At 42.1% G+C, this 23,994-nt stretch overlaps 1 long non-coding RNA gene across 1 annotated transcript in view; it reads left to right on the forward strand.

The window, feature by feature from the left end:
• LOC138398910 (uncharacterized) overlaps positions 1 to 22,471 on the forward strand; it is a 43,857-nt gene extending 21,386 nt beyond the window's left edge. The window contains exons 2-3 of the long non-coding RNA XR_011236053.1: positions 10,326 to 10,480; positions 21,890 to 22,471. This is a non-coding gene — a long non-coding RNA (uncharacterized lncRNA). The remainder of the gene's footprint in view (positions 1 to 10,325; positions 10,481 to 21,889) is intronic.
• The last annotated feature ends 1,523 nt before the right edge of the window (positions 22,472 to 23,994 follow it).

The raw sequence follows: 23,994 nt of genomic DNA on the forward strand, positions 1-23,994 counted from the left end.
CACCCAACACTGGAGCATCTAACTGTAAAGCAAATATTAATGAATATAAAGGAAGAAATAGGTAGCAGTGTGATAATAGCAGGGGCTTCAATACCCACATTCAGCAATGGGTTGATCGACCAGACAGAAACTAGAAAGGAAATACTGTACTTAAACTGTACTTTAGACCAAACGGACCTAAAAGACATATATAGAACTTTCCTTCCAATTGCAGAAGAATATACATTCTTTTCTAGTGCATATTGAATATTCTCCTGGATAGATCATATATATGGTAGGCCACAAAACAACTGCTAACAAATTCAAGAAAGTTGAATTCATATTTAGTATTGTTTCTGATCACAATGGTATGAAACTAGAAATCAATAACAGGAAGAATCTTGAAGAATTAACAAATATTTGGACATTTAACAGCACGCTGCTGAACAACCAATGGGTTAAAGAAGATATCAAAGTGAAATTAAAAAAATATCTTGAGACAAATGACAATGGAAACACAACATTCCAAAACTCATAGGATGCAGCAAAAGCAGTTCGAAGAGAGAATTTGATAGCAATAAATGCCTATATTAAAAAAGAAGAAAGAAACCAAATAAATAGTCTAACATGCCTCAAGGAGCAAGAAAAGAACACACTAAACCCAAAGTTAGCAGAAGGAAGGGGATAATAAGGATCAGAACAGAAATAAATCAAAGAACAGAAACCACAGGGGAAAAAATCAATAAAACCAAGAGTTGATTCTTTGAAAAAGTAAACAAAACTGACAGACTCCTAGTTAGACTAGGAAAAAAAGAGAGAAGACTCAAATAAAAAGGATCATAAGAGACTGTTATGAACAATTATATGCCAATGAATTGGATAACCTAGAGGAAAGGGATAAATTTCCAGAAAAGTATAACCTATCAAGATTGAATCAAAAAGAAGTAGAAAGCTTAAACAAACCAATAACAAATAAAAAGATTACGGAAGTAATTAAAAACCTTCCAGCAATGAAAAGCACAGGACCAGATGGCTTCACGGCTGAATTCCACTAAACATCTAAAAAAGAATTATTACCAATACTTCTTAAACTTTTCCAAAGAATAGAGCTAGAGGAATACTTCCAAACACATTTTATGAGGGTAGTATCACCTTGATACCTAAACTAGTCAAAGACAGCACAAGAAAGGAAAACTATAGGCCAATATGTATGATGAACATTGACACACAAATCCTCAAAAAAGTGTTATCAAACCTCATTCACCAATGCATCAACAAGATTATACATAATGACCAAGTGGGATTTTATCTGTGACATGCGAATCAATCAATATGATACATCACATTAACAGAATGAAAGACAAAAACCACAAGAACATCACATTTGATGCGGAAAAAGCATTTGACAAAATTCAGCATCCTTTCTTGATAAAAAACCATAACAGTTTAAGTATATATTAATAATGATAAAAGCCATGTATGAAAAGCTATGGGCGTAGTTCAGAGAACTATGGCCAGCGGTCCCCAACCTTTTTGGCACCAAGGACTGGTTTCGTAGAAGACAATTTCTCCACAGACTGGGGGTGAAGGATATGGTTTTGGGATGATTCAGGCACATTACATTTATTGTGCAGTCAAACCTCTCTGCTACTGATAATCTGTATTTGCTCCACCTCAGATCATCAGGCATTAGATTCTTATAAGGAGCACGAAACCTAGATCCCTCGCATGCGCAGTTTACTATAGGGTTCGTGCTCCTATGAGAATCTAATGACACCTCTGATCTGACAGGAGGCGGAGCTTATGTGGTGATGCCAGTGGTGGGGAGCGACTGTAAATACAGATGAAGCTGCTTCGCTCCCTCACCCACTGCTCACCTCCTGCCGTGCGGCCCAGTTCCTAACAGGCCACAAACCAGTACTGGTCTGCGGTCCGGGCACTGGGGTCTGCAGGCCATAACAACACGGTAGAGTGGCAATACAGTATAAAAACTGAAGAACTGTAGCTCCCCAGCTATTCTGGGGAGCTATTCTTCTTTAAAATGGATAGTATTCTAGCCCCTGAGTGCTTTGACTGTATCTGCTTTTCCTTTTATTTACTTAATAAATTGGTTTCAATTTCACCAACTCCTATTTCCTGAATTAAGAACTTCCTGCATTAAGAAGTTCATTATCTGAATTACAACTTGCTGTAATCATTCCATATACAAGCCAGCAAAACTTTAAGTTGCCCTTTAAGATTCCTTTCATCTGTTCTTTTAATAGAATCAGGTTTCTGTGTTGATTAAATGTTCTGTGCACTGTTGCTCCCTCATCTTCTCCATATCACTAAGGGAAACATTTTTTAAGATAGTGCAAAAGTCTAAGAGGACATTGGGTGGGTTTGTGAGGTCCGGAAGAGCTGCACCTTAGGGGAAAAGCTTCCTGCGAGGAAGCAGGCCCTCCTTCCTCCTCCTCAACTTCCCAAAGAGCAACAGGAACCAGATTCTCACTTCTGCTTCTTGCCACTAAACCTCACTTAGCTAACTCTTCAAGCGGTAACCATTCAAAAAATTTGTCTTCGCTCTCCGACTTTCTGCCTAAAAGCAGGGCATACATTTCCCTTTTGTAAAGGAAATTTACATTTGTCAATGAAATTTCTATTTGGAAATTCATCCCTCCCCCAACACCTCTGGAGACAACTCTTATCACCTAAGTCACCTTGAGACTGTATAACAAACCTTACTAAAAACTGTATTTACCGTACGTTTCATAGTTACCGTCCCACAACTTACCCCCACCACAGAAGCACGCCCCCGCGTCTAACCACCTCTTCGGAGTTGGTAGTTTCAGGTAATATCCCAGATATAGAACAAAACATCAAAATCCAATTCATTTGCAGTGTCTGAATTATCTAATTCGACCATTTGCTTGTGAAAATTAATGTAAGAAAGTGTAAATATAATTAGAAGGAATAAGCTCTAGCACTTGGTAGCACGATAGGGCAACTATAACAAAAATTTATTGTATATTTCAAAATAACTAAAAAAGTGGAACTGCAATGTTTCTAACACAAAGAAATGATAAATACCTGAGGTGATGAATTTCCCAATTACTCTGATTTGATCGTTACACCTTGTATGCTTGTATCAAAATATCACACATACCCCATAAATACATACAACTATTATGTATCCATAATTAAAAATAAAAAATAAAATTAACCTAACAGGTTTCAGATTTCCACTTAGAATAGTGTGGACATAAGTGGTATCAAGATTGATCAAGTGAAACAATTTTATCTCTTCACAAATCATTTACTGAGTATATACTGCACACAGCACACTATAAGCTACGTGTACAGGAGGGAAAACGTTTTCTCCACCTTCTAGGTTCAGTGACTCGAGCCTGTGAATTAAACCTACAAATGACAGAGTAAGTAACAGGAGAAATGGTTTATTTTATATGTACAAGGAGGGGTGCGGGGCGGGGGTCACAGAAAAGAAGTGAAAACCCCATTGGCAATTTGGGAAAGCAGCATATTGGCTTTGCTTCCAAATCATGAGGAGATGGAGAATTACAGTAACACCATCATCAGTGAGTAATGAAGTGTGGTTGGTTTTAGAGATGTTGATGCTAATATTGGTGCTTGGGAGAGATGTTAGGCTTCAAAGAGGTGATTTCCAAAAGTCAGAAAAAAAGTAAGATTAAAACTTTAGATAAGGTTTTGGTGGCAGGTGGGACCGTTGATGAGGAGCAGAGCTGGGAGGGACTTGAAGCCTGACAGAACGTGGTGGCCTGAGATAGCATGAGCAGGGCAGCCCACGGTGACACACCTGAGGCTCTGTGCCTGGAAAGATGGAAGAGGTGGTGGAATTCAGCAAAGCCACGGCGTTTGGATTTCGGTGGCTGGAAGGAACATGGTTTCAATCAGAATCAAGGGGTGAGCCTGGAATTCAAGCACAAAGAGTTTTCTTTCCCTGCCTGTGCCCCCTGCCCCTTGGAGCCATGAGAGCTGAGAGAACGGTTAGTCCTTGGGAGTAGATTGAAGGTGAACTAGGAATGGCAATCGGACAGGCTCATTAACATGCTGGTCTGCGTCTATCTGTCTCGGCCAAGCTCAAAAAGCCCAGGCGCCTGGAGATTACCAGTTTGCATCCTTTGATATGACCACAATGTTCAGAGTTGATTCTAAGCAGTTACTGTATGTGCTACGTTTTAGAGGAAACAAGACATAGATACCTATTCCTATAGGTAAATACCCTATAGGAATGAAAATACGTAAGGAGCAAGGACTCTGGAGGAGAAACCCCAATTCTTCAGGTGACAGTGGCATAAAGTTACCTAAAAGTAGGTTTTCAGAAGATCAGGCCTTCTTCCTCACAGAGGCTTTACGGACCATAATATGGGTTTTGTTGTTTAGATAACTGTCAATTCTGGGGAAAAGAGCTGAATTTGTCTTGTTGTCCAAGGGGGACTGAATATTGGAACACAGTCTCCTTGAAGATTGCTTGAACAGGACTTATATACGTTTCTAAGTGAGGACAGAGGGTTTTGATTAGTTCTAAGAGAAAAGAGAAAACTTTTTATTAGCTCTAACAGAAGTGGGAAACAATGTTGATTGGCTCTTGGGCCAGAGCTGTTCTGCTTTAACCTACTGAGCTTAAAGCTGTTTCATTTTGGTCTTGTAATCCCTGATAGGATTCCAGAACAGCAGTGTTCTCAAGGCCCATGATCTCAAAGAACAAGGTTACTTAGTCCTACGTCCCTGACGCTCACTGTAGAAGGAGTTTTACCATTTTGAGCATATGCAGTCAGTCAAGCCAAGAAGTAATTTAAACTATGTGGCTTAACCATGCTTATTGATGAAATTAACTGAAAATATTTGAATCTCTCATTCATTTTGTGTTACTAAACTTTCGACAGATTCCTGAACCTTTTGCTAGGCCTATCTGTGCACTTCCTTATACAATCCAGTTTTAGCAAGAGCCCTGCTATCCTTCATCCTCCACACCTGATTATCCTGAATACCTAAGTGGATTCTTCATCTGCCACCATCCTCCAGGTGATGTCTGATCACCCTGGCCCGTCTTCAGCAAAATCCTGTTAGGTCAGTTTGGTCAGAATCTCACCTTACCCCGATGTTTCCTCTTACTAATTTCTCATCCACCAACCCCCACTCTGCTCCTTGGCTAGGAATTCCCACTTGCCCCTGCTATATTAAGGATTGAGCCCAATTCTACACTGAGGTTTCTTTTCTCCTATTGCAATAGTCTTGAATAAAATCTGTTTTCACCACTTTGCTTTCTAGCTCTGGTCTTCTTTGACAATCTGCATTCCTTAGTCATCAGTATCTAACCCTTTAATATAGTTGGTACTGAGCTCAACACTGGAAAGTGAGGTTGAGTAAAATCCATGTCCTGTCCTCAAGGAGTTTATATTCCAATGCTGGAGACGGATAAATCAACACCATCACAATGCCTCATGGAAGGCATCTTTGGAATCACCCGCACATGCCCTGTGAGACACGGAAGTGTTCAGGTGGGGTGGCTTCCCTTCGCCTGGCCTGTCACATTCTGTAAGGCTCACGTTTGAACCGTGAGATGCGAGGGTAAACAGCGCTCACAGCTTTCAGCAATGCTGGGCAGCCCCAGTTCAAGCAGGTCAGTGAATCAGAACTTCCATGTGATCTTTAAGGGGTTGTGTGTCTTTGGGGGCAGGACTGGGGATGAGGACTGTTGTTCTACACGTCAAGAGAGTTATTAGTCCCATAGTGGAAGTACTCAGAGGTTCCTACTAAGTATGGAGTTAAGGGTAGAATTGTGATCTCTTTTCAAACAACTTTCCCATAAACTAAGATTTGGGGTTAAGGTGAACCTGGTTCTGCCTTCTGAAGAACCATTTCATGACCTTTATGAAATTTGGAGGATGTGAAAATGGCTTTTGTCAAGTCATTAGTTCTACCCTTTGGGAGGCACCCATCTTTTGTGGCTCAGGTGATATACACATTCTGACAGTGTTTATTTTTCATTGTTTTGATGGTGTTCCTCTTGATTTTTTAGGGGATGGCTTCAATTTCTTTGGATATAGTTAAAAAGTCTTATTATTATGTAATCCCTTCATTTGTGCATCATAAATGTAGAGATCCTAAAGATTCAAGGCTCAATATGTGTGTGAGATATTGTCATTTTCAGGGCCAGAACCCTAATCTGTCCCAACCATCTTGCCATTCTAGAGTCTCCCTTTGAATCAAGTCTCCCTCTCCTCCAGGCCATTATTTGTAAAGATATATTTGTGTTATTTGGCCAAAATAACATTAGTTCATTAAGACCTATAGTGAAATAATATAGGATTATTATTATTTTTAAAGAAGTCAAACAGTTGAAGGCAGAAGTCAGAGGGGGCTTGTGGTGATGGGAAAACTGGAAGAAGAAAGTCTACCAAGGGCTTCTAAAAGCACTGACCAACTCTTGATAAGGAACTACATGAAAAAATAACCAAGATTAGAGAAGAAACTTTGCCCATTTTGTGGTTTTGCACAGGGTGAGTTTTGCATCTCCTATGGCAAATGATTTCATTTTGACTAATTAGGAATACGCTAAAGTTAAAGTAAGTAGCCTTCAATTAAATGCTATTGGTATACTCAGAAGATCAATTGTTTCTGGTATTAAATTGTTTAACAACTTTTTAAATATTAAAAATGAAATGAGTAAATAATGCACTTAGAATGAGTATATTTAGTGGTTTTTTTTTTATTTCATCTTATTGTTATGGGGGATACAGAATTGCAGGTTACATACATTGCCCATGTACCGCCTTTCCCCCCAAGTCAGAGCTCCAGGCATGTCTGTTCCCCAGGTAGTGCGCGTTGCACCCATCATGTAGGTATATGAGTATATTTAGTTTTTTAAAAAAATCTATAGATCAATTTCTCTTAGAGCAAAAATGAAAATATGTTAAATTCTAAGTGCAAAAAATTATATACTCTCACTTTCTATCTTTGGTTGAACCAAAAAACCCTAGTGCTAACATAATTTACAGCAGTGGTTCCCACACTTGGCTGATGATCGAACATCATGGAGAATTTAAAGTACAGATTCTCAGGTACCTATCCTGGATCTACAGTAGCAATATCCAGGAGTGGGGCCCAAGGAATCCGCATTTAAAAAAAGCTGTTGAGGTGATATAGACAGGCTGGCAGATTTGAGAACCATTGCCATAAAACAAACAGGGATTTAAAATTCAGTTTTATCTCAGCCTCTTACTGAATATGCTCCTGTAATGGTTTTAAGGTAATAATGACCTTGTTGTAGGCTATTTCCTGTTGATTAATGACCAGCTGGAAGAAGTTGTCTCTAGGATCTTTCAACTCCGACTGCCAATAATTACCCAACTAAATATACGCCTGCAGTTCAAATGCAAAGTTTTCCTCCACAAGGAACATCTTGCACTGTTAGGTTGTCTTAATTGCATTCCTTTTCTAATTCATCTCTCAAATGCCATAGTTGCTCCCAAACAGAAAAAACAAACAGGAGCATCAAAGTGTGTGTATCTGCCAGAACAAACAGAAGGGGAGAGGCAGGGGAGAAGATTTAGCTCTTAGGTGGATTTTGCTGAAATGTTCTATTTGTTGAGCGGTGATTTGTACCAGGCAATGTGAACTAGGTTGCCCTCAGTCTCTTTACAGATTACACCCCATTTCCTTTGCTGTGCTGCTAAGTAATTCTTGGGGAATTATTCCCCCTCCAACTTCTCTCTGCTAACAAAATGATCTGCCCCATGTGCTTCCACTTTATGTGCTGCTGGACAGCCACGGGCTTCATAAAGCAGCCTGCATTTCAGACTGTTCAGGCTGGAACTGCAATCTTTCCACCCACCCCTTTCCACGGCAGGTAAAGAAAACGTTCATACCTCAGGTTTTGTTACCAACCAACATGGTTCCATTTGCCAATTGCCACCATTTCCTTCTCATAGTATTACAGGCCTTATTATTAACATTTAGTTCAGAGAAATTGCTGTCATTATGTGAAGTAACTTCCTTTAGAGGTTATTCATTAACCTTAGGTATTTTACTGTGTAATTATAATTGCCAAGTGCCGCAGGCTTGGAAAACGTTTGAACTCCTCAAGGTATTAGGGGAAGGCAGAAAGGATATTATCTGATTTTTCTTCCTTTTCCAGTTAAGGTTTAATTTTGAAGGTGCCCTATTTCCCCTCTAGAGGTGTCTACCTTCCTAAAGGGTAAATTCTCTCATCTCCTTCTTCAAGATTACTGACTGTAAATTTAGAAGTAAACCATGAAGGTACTTGCCTGTTAGCATCTTATTTCCCCAAATACTGTAGACCAGAGTGAAAATTGTTACCCCTTGGTCTTAAAGAAAAATTGCAGGGATATTGGTTGGCACATGCAACTTGGGTTTAACGTGGGGCTCTGTGAAGACCTTGCACAATGCCTGGAATTGTATATTCTGACACAACGGAAGACCTTCATCCTATTGCTCACCCGATGGCTCTATAAAAGCAGTTTTTCACTCCCTGGCTTTGCAGCAGCCAGGTGTGCATTCCATAATACGCCTATTATACAGCCATTCTCAGTAGCCATTGCTCATACAATGACCCTTCTGATTTGCCCCACTCCGGTGCGGTTGCCAACGACTCCGGTCCCCACCCAGTATAACTTCAGGTATGCATTTCACATATATTTGCAGGCAAAAAAAAATGCACCTTCCTCCTCTCTCTCTTTGTTTCAAGACAAACAAAAGTACCTGGCAGTTCCCCACCTCCCCCACCCCCCATCCACATGTGCCTGCAGCACGGGTGCCCTAAAAAAGGAAACCTGTTTTCCTCCACCCAGGTTTCTGGTTTCTCCACCCAGTCTCCCCACGGCCCTCCACTCCCCGCACCCAGTCCTTCCGGCCTCTGCCCAGACTCAGAGAAGTGGCCCGACATTCCAGGTAACCTGATTCCCCAGACGGGATAGGCGGCGGCCTGCTGCGGCGAAGGCGCGGCCACGTGACCTTCCCCGCCTGCACCAGGGAAATGCATACCTTATTCAGAAAACTAGGGGACAGGTGAGCCCAGAGAACTGTTTTGAATCTGAATTGAAAAACATGTATTTATTAAAAGGGTGCTTGCTTCTGCAGCAGACAGCTTTGCACTTTGATCATAACAAATGAAAAGGCACGACTGGCCGTGGGGTTTTATGGCGTGAACTGAGCTGCAAGACAAAGGCAGCGCGGTCCGAGAGGAAAAGGCGGAGCTGGTTCTGTCGAAGCTGCAGCACAAGTCTGAACGCGGAGGCTTCGCGCGGGGAGGGCAGAGCCGCCCTGGCAGGAGCCGGGCTGCAGGCCTCTGGCTGGGAAGCCGGTCCCTCCGCCCCGTGTGCCTGGCTCTCGCTGTCCCTCGCTTGCTCCTGACAGTTTCCCTCTTCGATCTGTGAAATGGGGGAGAATAGGGGACACCCTGATATACTTTAAAACGCGCGAGGATTTGCTGCTTTCTCCCCAAATAAAGGGCTTGTAGGCAGTTCTTTGAGAACTGGAAGGAACATGCTGTCACACGTAATCTAATGAGCTCAGCCTCCTCTTCCAGCGCCCGTTAATCAATCAACCAACACTTTTAAGGCAACTAGTATGGATTCTGGGTGCTGCGGGGAGGTAAGGCCACGGTCTCTGCTGTTAAGCTGTTCATGGCTTAGCTGGGGAGGTGGAGTACGGGAGTGAAACACGCTCAGAGCTCACAGGTACTGCGCACTTCCCGGGCGCCAGGCTCTGCGCCGTGCTTTGCCTTCTTCCTCATAATACCCCCATCAAGTAGGTACTACAGTGTCATCTCCATTTTATAGACATTTCAGAGAGGTCACTTGCCCCAGGTCACAAAGGGGGTGGCGTGGCCAGGCGGTGAGCACAGGCCTGTCCGGCCCCGGAGGAACCAGCTTCATCTGCCAGCCCCAGTCCCTCAACGTCCAGGGGAGGTGAGTAGCCAGTCATTCATTCCGCCTAGTCCTCTCCACTCTGTCCTGCTCTTCCCGCCCTCTCTCTGGGAAGCAGGGACAGCGCCTGGGGTCACCTGGGAGAACTTGTCATCAGCCACCACTGCCCTCTGGGCCCCTACACAAGTTGTGTTTCTTCCCCTTCCTCTTTCTGTGCTCAACAATCACGTTCAGTTAATTTCTCCTTAGGCGACATTAATCTGGTGGCATACACTTTGTCCTGTCCTTTGTGGTTTTATTATCCGAGTAGGGAGAAGAGACCTAATTCAAAACAGTTAAATATCAAAGCGGAATTTCACCTCGACGAAGTGGGACTTGATGATCTCTGAGGGCCCCTCCTGCACGTGCAGTGATGGGTTTGCTCTCTGCTTTACACAGGGCGGTGACCTTCCTGAAATGCAGTCGGGTGAAGTCAGGGTTTTCCCAGCACCCCAAAGGCAGGGCTGATGGTACAGACATCTTCAACTCAACTTGCCACATACGGTCGCTGATTCCTAATGACTAAAGAACCAAACAGAACGTGGTTTTCCCAGGTAAGCCAACATTTCGATATTTGTAATAGTGTGGAACACCAGCCAGTAGGATTTTATGAGTACCATGGGGAGACACATTCTTTGACCTGGTAAATAATCTCACTTCTCTGGATGCTAGGCTAATTACATCAGCTCCCTTGGGCATGGGTCTGAATTGGAAATGTTCTGGTGTTGGAAAATTCCAGACTGATAGGAATTAACCCCAGGACATTGTTCTTTATGTTGTATCCCTAGTCAACCCAGTTGGCAGGAATTGAGTAGGCCTGGAAATCCTTGTTCAATATAAGTCCCTCTTCTCTTAACCAGAAATATAGGCATCTGAAGACTCGCTACTTAGTTTTACTTTTCTTGAGCATCTATTTGCGTCACTTATTGGTAAAAATAATGAGAAGAACAGAGCAGGTGCTGGGAAACCTGGGTTCTAGTTCTGGGCCTACAATTAACCAGACTCGGACCCATCACACCAATCCCCACCCATGTGAGCCTCAGTTTCCCCACCTTTAAGGATATAAAAATTTGGACCAGGCTGGTGGTTTTCAAATTAGAGCAGCCTGCTTTTTATCTTTTATATGTTGAAGTTTTGAGTAAGATATTAGTTTAAAAAACAGAGGGGGGGATTCACTAATAAAAACTATTATAAAGCCCCTGTCCAGAGGTTTGCTGAGGTCCTCCTCCTCTTCAGTTCTGGTGATCTCCAAATCTGTTCAACACAGTTAGTGATGGCCACACTCCTTGGGGATCTCAGCTGTTTAGGTTGGCTGGGTTATAAACTGCATGAGGAAAAGGAGTGGAAGACAAGATTGGAAATGAAGTTTAAGTCCAGACTTGATATTGCCCTGGGTGCTGGGCCAAGGAGTCTGGACATTGTTTCATTGGAATTTGGGAGCCATCACTGATTTTTGAGAGCAAACTTTTGTCAGTTATGATTTGCATGCAGCTGTGAGTAACAAGAGACTGGAGAGATAGTGGCTGACATACAGAAGAGTTATTTCCCACCGGCAATTCAGAGCAGGTGTGTGAGCTCCATGCAGTCTTCAGGGATCCAGGCTTCTGCTGTTTTTCTGCTTCTCTGTCCTAGGGGAGCAGGCCTCCATCCTCACAGTTTCCGCCTGGTCTGAGATGGCTGGTAGACTCCATCCACAATGCCTGCATTGCAGGAGGGAAGGCGGGAGAAGAGAATGGCAAAGGGGCATGCATCCCAGCTGAGTCCACCTTCCCAGCAGTCCCGCACAACTCACTGGCCAAAATTTAGCCAGAATGGAGTAGTAACATGACTCACTGAAAGTCAGGGAAGGGAAAAGGGATATTGAGAGACAGCTAGGGGCTCTGCTACAGGTGTGAAACGGTTGGGACTCTGCACTGTGTTCATTTATTCAGAGCTGCAGATGGGAAACTGTGGTCTGGCTGGGGGAATGAGGGCCTGAACTGGAGTGACGCTGGGAAGGTGGGTGGCAGACAGAGGGAGACCTAACACAGAGGAGGGCCAACGGGATTCTCCAGGTTTGACGGGATTTTGTCGGCTGGTGAGGTTGCTGGAGGATACCAAGATCATGCTTAGTTTGGGAACCACGTATAAAAGATGCTGGTGATTCCATTGACTAAAATAGGGATGTTGGAAGAGGAGAAGTTTTAGGAACGAATTAGATTTTGGACATGTTGAGTTTGTCCAACAAACCACACCAGCACTGGAGTTTGGGGGAGTTTTACATTTCCAAGTGAATATTAAGTTCACCTAATTTTTTTAATCCTAAGGTCTAGGATGCCCTAATGTCTCAGATGCTATTTTGGGCTTCATAAGTTGGTTACTCAGGGGACTCTGTTCATCATGATGGAGTAAGCCAATGGGGTTACCTCTTCTTTTCTCTGCTGAACCCAAACCCCATAGAAATTCTTTCCCACTGTTGGGCTTAAGGATCCTGAGCGTTGTGATAAAGATGATGTTCTAGGCAAATGCACATTTCTTAAAAAGGCTTCTGCCCAGAATCCCTATGTAGTCATCACCCTGGTGAGCTCAAATATGGACATAGCACACAACTCTTCAGTTCTGGTGCAGAGGCATTTCTTGGCAGCAGATTCCTTATTTTCCTTTTGCTCTGAGTCTCAACCTGGCCCCACTTGATCTTTCCTGTCTTGGACCTGTTGTTTGAGTGGAAGAGACCAAGTTGGGGCTGCCCATATATTCAGGAGTGATATAAGAGTCATATCTGGCATCCCTGGGTTTAGTAGAAAAGCTTACAATGGAAATATGGAAGGGAGGGCAAACTGGGTGGGGGTGGTGGGGACAGACAGCAAGGTTAATAATTGAGGTGGTCAAGAGATGAAGAATTAAGGCAAGGGGTTATGAGCTCAGGCAGCCGAATTTAAATGCATGAGCATGGGGCATTATGGAGAAAGCTTCTAGTGCTCCTTGCCTAGGTAAAAGCAGCTCCTTCAAAGAGACAACATGGGTCAGATGATCCCAAGTGAAGGCCTCAGAAAAGATACGCTCAGTGAGAGAGGAGACACTAGACTCTTCCCAGCCTGTGTGTGATGTATATTGTTAGCTACTAGTATGCCTAAACAAATAAATCCAGTTTGGATCGCCTTTTCCTTCACAATTTTGGAGACATTGTTCTTTTGCCTTATGGCTGCAGGTATCGCTGCTGAGGGATGCAATAGCAATTCTGACTACGAGTCCTTAATTTGTGGCCTTTTCCCCATTTTCTGGAAGCTTTTAGGATCCTCTCAATTTGGCACTGAAATGCTTTGCTGTAAATCTTTTATGTTATTCAATATGCTGCTTACTTAATGGGACTTTACTCATGCCTTTCAGGTATGGAGAATTTTCTCACATTATTTCTTTGATATTTTCCACTGTGATATATTCTCTGTCCTTGTTTCTGGAAATCCTGTTAGTCACATGCTGGGTCTCCTGGATGTCTTCTTTTCTCCAATTTTTTATCCTTTTGCTTTTATTCTGTAAATCTTAGTATTGCCTTCTTTATAAAGTAATTAAAATCTTTTAAAAAATTACTTATAAATGCAATTTTTTTCCTGTTGTCATCAGCGGGGTGATCATGGCCCAATGAGTGGGGATGGGAAGGGGGAAGGCTTTTAGGCATTGAGAATTTGTCCTGCTGGGAAGTGCTCTGAATCTCCCCTCACTTGTCACTAGTCATCGCTCACGTGGTCCCAGTCTTCCATGTGACTTGACACAACTGAAGGTGAGTGTCTCCTTGGCTTTCTGAATGGAAATGGAGGTCTTCTTTGCAGCCAGAGCTCTTCTGGCTTTCTGTGCCTCTCTGGCTTAGAATGTATGTTCATGCTTTGCGTCAGTAATGTGAGTAAGAATTGAAGACTTGGATGGTTACAAATGACTAACCTGTTGTTATCAGTGTACACGGGGTGGTTTTAGTTCTGCGTGGATCCTGATGATTTAGTTGCATGGTTCCAGGCAGCCAGTTACCTATACTGCACGAATGCAGCTTCTTTTCTGAAAGAAGCTTGGATTCATTTGGGTTTTTAGAATACTTTCGCTTGTACATCATATTGGCATAATACAAATTTTAAAATGCTTGCTTGTGTGCTATGTTTTTTAACAGAATTTGAGTATTTAATAGCATATATCAAAATAATCTTTTCCTTCTACCTCTCCACTGAACCTGTAGGGAGTTGAGGCCTTGTCAGAGTTCTTGGAGTCCTTGCCCTCCTTGCAGCTTTGGATGCTAACCCCCCTCCCCCTCGCCCCTTAGTCCCTTAGCACACTCTCTTCTCCTTTGACCCTGTACTGCTGCTAACCCTTGGTCCTTCCATTTATTAAGGTGTCTCTTGCTGCCTTCCATACCTCTCTGCTTCACCCTTCCCAATGCTTCTTCCTCCTCTCACTCTCTAATTTGGGCTTTTTTAGTGTGGCTTGAGGATGTCCAGCATCAGAATCACCTGGGGCCTGACCTGGCCTAGTGGATCAGAGCCTCTGGGGGCGCGTGGGCATGGCTGGGGGCCTGCCTGTGGTTCCAGCGCTCCTCAGGCTTCTCACTCGCCAGAGTTCAAGATGCTCCACTCCGATTCCTGATACACCAAGCTCAGTTCCGGACTCCGCCTTGCATCCTTTGTCTTTCCTCTAGGGAATTTCATACTCCCCAGCGGGCTCTGCTCTCCTGCTGCCTGGAGACTCCCCTCCAGCTCTGCCCTGTCAGCTAGCACCTCGTCTGCTATTTGCAGCTACTCCCAGGAAGTCTCCTGTGTGCTGGGTGTGACCACTCACACTTGCCATCTATGGAAACAGCATCCCCAGGAGTTAGGTATTTTTCTATCAGGTTATTTTGTACATGTGGACACAGCCTAAGAGGGATCTATACGGTGAGATTTGCTTTGTTAGAGAGAATCATAATAAATGCATATTGAATGCTTGGATGGAAGAATGACTCACCCTGGAAACACACTGTCTTTGTAGACTTTACGTGGACCTGGGTTTGTTGTTCTTTCTTCCATTATTTCCATGAGAGCCACTGGGAGGTAGGCGAGGGGGAAACAAATGGTAAACTCTGTGCAAGAGTTCTGCATTAACAATCAAAGTCGAAAACCTGTGGGAACCTCCCTAGAATATGACAGGGAGGAGCGCCCTAAAATAAGCCCTTGCCCAATAGCATCTTTTTGAATTGCGTGGTGTTCATTGACTGTTGATTATTGCAGAACTGGGTCACTTGGAGGTCAGGGAGGCAGGGAAGGGGGAAGCTGTGGGCTCAGAGATGGAACAAGCAGTTCCACCAATCTGTGTGAAATCTTCAGGGAGAACGTAGGGCTTTCAAAAACACTTTCTGGATCTTTTCTTTATAAAAGCATCAGAAGAGTAGATCACTGCCCTGTTCACACTTTGCAGAGGCAACAACACAAATGTCACAGAAAAAGAACCCATTATAAGAAAGCAGTTAAAATAATTGCACGTTAGGAGAGTTAGGTCACTGCTGGCCAGATCTGGCTGTGATTCGAATCAGTTTTAGTACTTGAGAAAGGAATGTTTGATCTAACAGAAAACGGACTCCTCTTTCCCCTTCTCCCGCCCCCTCCCCTTCCCAGGTTGCTGCCGGCTCCCTGGGGGATTGGTTGCTTCCTCCAAGAGCTCCACTGCAGCTGGAAGACAGGCTTGTTTCTCCAGCTGTCCAACCTTTAGTTTTATCTGCCTCTTGTTGACCTCTTAGTTTTATAATGAGTCAGTTTATTTGCTTGTGCAAATTGAGTTTTCTTAGAAATATAACAGAGCTAGAAAGAGGCCAGTGTTTTGTTTCCCCGTGAGAAGGAGAAACAGCTATGGGACTGAGCCCTGCTGGGGCTGTTCATTCTGTGACAGTCCCTGTTGTTGGTTTATTTTGATACCATGTAGTGAAGTCTGGTGGGCAGAGAAATATCGTCCCCCTTGTTGGAGGTAGAAATATCTGCGGGGTTTACAAGCTAATTACTTCTCAATTCCTACGAGTTCTAAGAATTTGCTTAGCAACTACCCTGACCAGCCCCTGCCCCCGCCCGCAGCAGGACTGTCCTCACCGCACTTACTGGCGGGGCTGCTGGAGCAGTTTTCGAACTAAACAAGGATTAAGCATTTTGTGAAAATGGTGCCAGTCTTTTCCTCGATGGGACCTGAGCCTGTAACTCAGTCCAACAAAACGAGGGAGAACCAGCCAAAAAAAACCTTTTTAAGAAACAACACAGGCAGTAGGAAATCATACTGGTCAGGGCTTGTTTTCCTGGCTCAGGGCCTCATTCCAACCTGTTGCAATCAGCTCTGGAGTGTCTATAGGGACACCCCGGTGCAGGGGCCCCACGGAGGAAAGGAACTTTTACATTTCTGTTTGACTGGGCTCCTTGCCAGGGGCTAAGTTCAAAGTGCAGTTTCCAGTAATTTGCTGAGACTTCTTTGTGGGTTTGATAGGCCAGGACAGAAGCCTGCAAGCCGAAGTAATATTTCCTGATTTTTGTCATTTCTTAAGAAGAGAAGGAAGGTGGCTGAGGGACTGGGCTTTGGAGACTTTTGTTGGCTCCAAGAGCAGATTGGGCCTCCCCTGCCTCCTGCCGTCCCAGCCCCTTTTCCGAGATCCCATCTGGAGCCGCTGGCAGCCTGGTACTGATGGAGTCGCCTGGCCCTCCTGGAGCAGACGTGGGCACCCGTTCCGTGCAGCCAGCGAAGGCAGCCGTTGATTTACTGCACGTTAGCATTATTTGGAGCTATAAAGTTGTCGAGTAATGGCAATATGTTCTTGTTTTCTCATATCTGTAGGATGAAAGTGAACATTTTTATAATCCTTCCCTCCTCACCACATTCAGTTCCCTGGTGTTAAACATGTGGGCTTGATTAAAGGGGAAAAAGAGCTACAAGGAGAAGTTAGATTTTTACATTCCTCTCTTACAATGCCTCATTCCCTCAACTACCCCGTTCCCAGAATGTTGACGGCAAGGTCCATATTCTTGTCATTTCATCTTTGTGTCCCCCCTCCCACCCCCATCCCCGTTGTATCAGAGGACTCGATGCATAATAATTCAAAATGAATCTTTATTAAATGAAGGGGTAGGTAGTGGTGGCATCTCACTTCAAAGAAGGATTTGGTAGAGCAATGTAGTTTCTATGTCAGGTAGAGGCTTACAGGAATGGTGCTTTATTGATTTGCTCACAACTCATTTTCTACAACAAGGTATTGTGTTCTAAAAATGTTTGCTATGGTCCCTGTGCTGGGCACTCTTTCCGTGGAAATGACCCAGCTGAGCATCGAAGGCATTAGGAACTCCACAAGATTCTTTAACCCTGTCATCAAGTTGCAATCACTTTTTACTGCAGTCACCCACTACCTCAAACATCCTTATATCTGCGATAACAAAACCAAACAAAACCCCAGGAATACACAGAGAGGGCTAAAAGGGTAGGGAAATAGCCTGTGGGTGTCACTTCCTTCTTTCTCCCCAAATTTCCTTCTCTTACTTCCTTGTCCTCCTACAACGAATTGCTTTTCACTTGCTAATTTGCCTCTGAAAGACTATATGTGCTGCTTTTCTTCTAGCCTGGGAACTGAATTATAGCAATTTAACATTATAACATAATTCTACTGCAATAAAGCAATTTGGTGCTGGTGGTGGTGATGGAGTGGATGTTGATAGGTGTGGGGAGCAGAGAATTTACCATAATGGAATTTTTCTGCATTTGTTTAAAAAATGCTAGCATAAATCCATGTTGGTATGAAATCTTATTGAAATATTTTTATTAGAGGATTGGTGCCATTTTAAGCCATCTGAATATGTATCTTTGCAAAAGAACTGGTTAAGGGATTAGAAAAGACAGGAGACTTTTTGGGTTGTATAGACTTGTACCACACAAATAATAATCGTTTTTGTAATGGTTACCTCCTCTACTGACTTGGTTTTTTAAAAACTTACGTGAATGAATGAGTGCATTGCGCACCGTTTGGGGAGTGGTAACACTTGAAGGTGCTGACTCGGGAAAGGGGGGGTGGGGAAAAAAAAATAAATAATAATATATTCTATGGAAATTTATATATTATAGTAACTATTTCATCAATATTGATTTAAATGATCAAAGAGCTAAGCATGGACAATCAAAGGGGACTTAATGTGTCCTAATTGATCTAAAAATGTGAAAACTCTGTAAATAAATAACACTCATGATGTCATTTAAATATTAAAAAAAAATAAAAAAATAAAAAACATGATTTTTGTTAAAATAAAAAAATTGAATATAAAAAAAAAACTTACGTGAATGAATGATTTGTTTTTACAATGTAGAATTAAAAAAAGAGTCTCAGGTGGATGTGGTGGTGTGCGCCTGTAGTCCCTGCTACTCAAGGGGCTGAGGCGGGGGCCGGGATTTTGAGGCTGTAGTGTGCTATGGTCGTGCGTGTGAATAGCCACTGCACTCCAGCCTGGGCAACATAATGAGGGCCTGTATAAAAAAAAAGTCTCAAATATTTCAGTAGTCTTTAGTTACAATTAAAAAACTTGTGACAAATTGTCTATAAAAAACCACACACCCAGCTAACTCTGTAGTAAGTCTTGGGGAAAAGAAGAGCAAAGAAAGATGAATAAAAGTTCTTGCACAATGATGGCCCACACCATGGTGTAATGAAATTAGGTAATTGAGATCCTTGAATGAAGACAGTTTTCTCATCATCAGACATCTCTTAGGGCAGGGCATGGGTTTCCCAACATATAGCTGACTACCACACATCTCTGTTCAATGGAAGACAGACATCTGTAAAGGACAGTGGCCTCACGATTGGTTTAAAGCCTGTATTACTTCCTGTCCTTTCCCGCCTGTGCTCCTGACTGGGGGATGTGATTAACTGCATCCTGCCTCCTGGATCTGGAATGTTAGGCCTTTGGCATTTATGGAGATAACACTGGCAGTTTAGTCTGCTCATGGGGGACCCTAAAGGTCCAGATGTGTATAATTTGTAATCTCCTGAGGCCCAAAGCTCTGAAATTTCGTCTTGTGCCTGGGAGCAGGCGCCGTATGCAGTGAATGAACCGCCAACTACCTCAGCATTGACACCTCAGTGAGATTCTGTTGTTCTTCACACATCTTGATAGATGCGGCCGGTAACTCTTGTCAAGTGAGCAACATTTGGTCTTTTGTGAAAAATGGACCTCTAAACAAAGTCCCCGGAGTGTTCCATGCAAATGACAATTCATCAGGCCTAAGAGAATGAAAGTTCTTAGTGAGAAAATGTTTTTACACAAATTTTAGTTCTGTATTTTTCATTTCATGCACTTATTAAGAGTTCTAAAGAGTCACTAAGACTTTTCAAATATACTTTGTATACATTATGGAAGATGTTATATGCTACAGTGATATTTGAGAATTTGTATGTTAAATGAACTGCTTGGGGTCATATATTTAGTTTTTCTCGTTTGTTATGTTTAGGATATCATAGACAATATTTTTGAAATGATATATTTATGACCCATTTTAGGATAAAGACTATCACTGGCCTATACCATGTAAATGAACAGTATTGAAATGAGTGACATAAAAATATATTTACAGGCGCACTAAACTGCACATAGCAGCAACATAAATGAATGGATATGCCTTGATGAGAAAAACTCAAAAATGAAAAGCATTGGAAGGGAATTATTCGTATTGCAAAAGCATTCCTGCCTGCAGGAGAGGGCTGGCTCCAGGTTAGGCTTCAGGCAGGGGTGGTGTTTCTTTAGTTCTTTAATTGAGATTGTCCTGCCAAGTCAGTATTGACCACTCCCAAGCAGCCCTTCCTTTCTTACCGCACCTCCACCTCTTTTTCTTTTGGACTCCTTTCTTCCAATTCAGTGATCTCAAAGCCAAGTAACTGGGTGGAAAGGAGGAAGGAACCAAAGTGTAATAAATGCCTTCTTTGTTTTACATATATTATCTCATTTCATTTTTACAACATCCTCTGAAGTGAGGAACTGATAACATCCAATTCTGCAGATGGAGCTCAGAAATATTAAGTAACTTGCTCTAACTCACACAGCAAGAATGTAGAGGGATTTACATTCAGGTTTGTGCTGCTCTGAGGACAGAGCTGTTGCTAGTCCCTGGCAGCCTGCAACCAGGAGGGATTTGGCCTGTTTGTGATTTGGTGAAGGGCATTTTATTGCCTTGTCCCTCTTCCTCTCAAGGTCTGACCATATTGTTTCATTTACAGTGAGTTTCCCTGATACACTGAATGTATGGTTGAATTAAGGAATATATCTATTGCATAAAGCAAGGAATATCTGATTACTTTTTTCCCTGTGTCTATGAATGCTGGAGTTCAAGGATCATACTTGAAGTAAATGTGCTTCCAACAAAGCTACTCTTTTAATGCTGTCTCCTTCTTCATTGTTTTCAAAATAGCCCTCAGACATTTTGGCCAAAAAGCTATCCATCCAGGTTCTAATTTTGAATGTATCACTATGCTATCTTTGTCAAAAGTTTACACTCAAAATTTTGTCCTTCTCCCACCCCCCAATAAGTTTAATCCACCATTACCCACTAACCGTGGATTGAAATAGCGAGTCATTATGATGTCTGTATTAACATCCAAGCACACTGGGTTTCTTCCAGGATTCCCATATCTATTATTGTTAAAACGTATAACTTTTAAAAGTCAAATGGTTTTCCCAAGCCAATTCTCTAATCACAGACATAAATTTCACTCCATTAAGGAAAGGAAACCAGGCAGTATGACTAAAGTTAGGAATATGATCAAATTTCAAGGAAGAGGAAAAGAAAAAAAAAGATTAGGCGTGGAATTCTTTTCATTGCTTTCGCTTGTGAAACATGGTTAAAATGAAACCCTGCTTTCCTGCACACATAAAGCACATAGCCCGTTAAAGTGAGAGGTTAGATTCAGATACAGAGAAGCCGCATCTGAGTGCGGACTCCACTTTTCGTTAGAATGGTTGGAGGGGTTGTGGCTCTGGGGAGAGCCACTAAGACAGGCTGTCTTCTTTTCTCTGCCTTTGGGTGGTTTTGACTTATTCAGTTGCATTTTCTCCCCTGAAATACCTGTTGCATATTTATGAGTTCTCAAAATAATGACAGTCCCCGAGAACTTGTGATAACAAGGCAGGCCTTTAAACAAGGAAAGAGGATGTGGTGGGAAAGTCCAACTGCATAGGCTATGGATGGTAGGTTCGGTGGTATTCTTTTGATTGCTACTCCTGAACATACCTCAGCCCCTCAAGGGCTGCTTTTTAATGTTTATCAAGATTTTTCTTCGTAGGAGTCTCTTTCAACCTGTTAGACTTGCTTTCTTGCTATTTTTTTTTTTTTTTTAGTAAATGTATTCAACTACCTTTTCAAAATGTTAACTCTTCTACTGTCTGTATTAAGAAAATAAGACAAGACAACTCTCCACTCCTACCTTGTTAACAAACGAGTGCACACATTTCTTTTGAGAGTGTTCAGAGGTGTGCACATTCTTGATTTCATAGGAATATATATATATAAAAGTACAGAAAATAATAAAAAGTAATTTTTGAGGTTTACCTTATTGCTGATGCACATTTATAGATAGATGTTGAATTTGAAATAAGTCAGTATAGTTAACTGAGAAGGAAGAATCTTTTCAAGTTCTCCTACTATCAAAAAAGGAAGACCAAAAAAGCTTATTTTTTAAATCTGTATTTCTGTTGTTGGTAGAAATTGGCAATAACCTTTTTGGAAAGTAAAGTAGCAGTAATTATTAAAACTAAAAATATACATGTCCTTTCAACCTAGCAATCTCACACTTGGGAATCTGTACCATATAAAAAAAATCTACAGTTACTACCAAGTGGCTCTCTGTCATAGTACCCTATTTTAACTCTCCACATAGGACTTACCATTATCTCCTGTTTTTCTTGTTGTTCATTTGTTAATTACCTTGTTGATTCATTTATTCATTTATTGTCTTCTTCCACCAGAATGTGAGCTCTATGAAAAACAAGGACCTCGTCTGTCTCCTCCATCATGGGAACTCCAGCATCCAGAATGGACCCTGGCACCGAATAAACACTTAGTAAATATTTGTTGAATGAAAGAAATAAAAGCACTCATAGATCAGGATGTATATCCAGGGATATTTATTGCAGCATTATTATGGTGGCCAAAGACTGGCGTCAAAGAGAATGCCCCCCGTGAGTGACGGGCTGGTTGGGAGCACCACCACTGCCGGGCTTAATGGCCTGGCTCTGGTGTCAGATGCCTGGGCTCTCATCCCTGTATTCATCTTAACTGTAATGAACAACCCTGGGAAAAGTGTTTAGCCCTTGTGTCTCAGTTTCCTCTTCCATAAAATGAGGACAATAATGATACCAATCTCATAAAGCTTTTGTGAGAATTAAATGGGGTAATACATGCAACATATTTGGGAACAATGCCTGGGACATAGTAAGTACTCGATAAATATTAGTTATTCTTATTCCATGACATAGTAAAGAGAATGGCTTACATATCACTTAACCTGGAGCCATTTCCATGATGCAACTTAGTGGGCAACACATGATGGCGAGAAGTACATGTAATAGATACTCCTTTGCAAATCTAACAATGACAATAAAAATCCCATGTGTATATACATATATATATATATATGCTTATTGTGTTTACAAAAACATAAAATTATGGAAGATACATACTAGATATATAAAGCTATGTGTGTGAAGAGCAGGATTGAGGGGTGGGAAAGAGGAGAAGGGAAAGTCGGAAAACAACATAGTGACTAAATAATATGATATTTATTACAAACATGTTACCAATACCATGGTTGAAATTATAGAATATATGTGTGTATGTATACATATGCAATAAAATGCTTAATAGAGGGTCTCTGATGTATTAATAATGGTTGTCTGAGAGGAGTTAGGATTACAGGTGATTTCTTCCTTAAACTTTGGTGTATTTGAATTTTTGACAATAAGCATGTATTTATGTAATCAGAAAAAAACAATAATGGGGGAAAAAGAAAAAAGCAATATTTCTCTATTTCTATAACTGTCTATTGAAGGAAGAGAGTTGAACATGTCTACCTTCTAGAGCTGCAGTCCCCAACCCCTGGGATGCTGACCAGTACCAGTCTGTGGCCTTTTAGGAATGGGGCCACACAGCAGGAGGTGAGCAGTGGGTGAGCAAGTGAAGCTTCATCTGTATTTACAGTCACTCCCCATCACTCACATCACCGCATAAGCTCCGCCTCCTGTCAGACCAGCGGCAGCATTAGATTCTCACAGGAGTGTGAACTCTACTGTATAGTGAGGGTGTGAGGGGTGTTGGTTACGTGCTCCTTATGAGAGTCTAATACCTAATGATCTGAGGCGGAGCTGAGGCAGTGATACTAGTGTTGGGGAGTGGCTGCAAATACAGATTGTCATGAACAAAGAGGTTTGACTGAACAATAAATGTAATGTGCTTGAATCATCCCAAACTGGTCCCCCCCACCAGCCAGTCCCTGGAAAAATTGTCCTCCATGAAACCGTTCCCTGGTGCCAAAAAGGTTGGGGACTGCTGTTGTAGATGTTTTAAGGCTGTGGAGTTGTCAGAACCAAATTTAGAAGGAGCCCTTGGCCATGTGGTCTGCATACAAGATGGACTGTGGCAAATCTCATGCCTGCTACCTTAATATTCTCCTATTCTAGAAAGGTGAACCTAAATCTGAGGGATGATATGAACCAAAGGTGCTGTAAACACAGGTAAATGGACACAAAATTCTTGAAAATGTGAGGGAAGGGAATCACAAATGCCAATATCTATAGACATTTCAGCCATAGGAGAAAGTATAAACCCCAAATTTAGAAATTTTCTTAAAATACCACTTTACTCATGTCAAAGCTTTGTTCAAAAACTCATATTCCCTTTGCATCACTGATAAGATAAAGTTGAAATTCTTTCGGTTGGTCTTCAAGTATCGATACATGTGCTAATGTTCTCTCCCACTATTTCCTTATACCAATTCTCTACTTTAGGCAGTACAGACCTCCCAGTGTCCACTAAAAATCTCTCTGTACCTTTGTTCATGCCCTTTTCCCTCCTT

This window comes from Eulemur rufifrons, chromosome 18 (genome assembly GCF_041146395.1).
Source record: "Eulemur rufifrons isolate Redbay chromosome 18, OSU_ERuf_1, whole genome shotgun sequence".
NCBI classification, from domain to species: domain Eukaryota; kingdom Metazoa; phylum Chordata; class Mammalia; order Primates; family Lemuridae; genus Eulemur; species Eulemur rufifrons.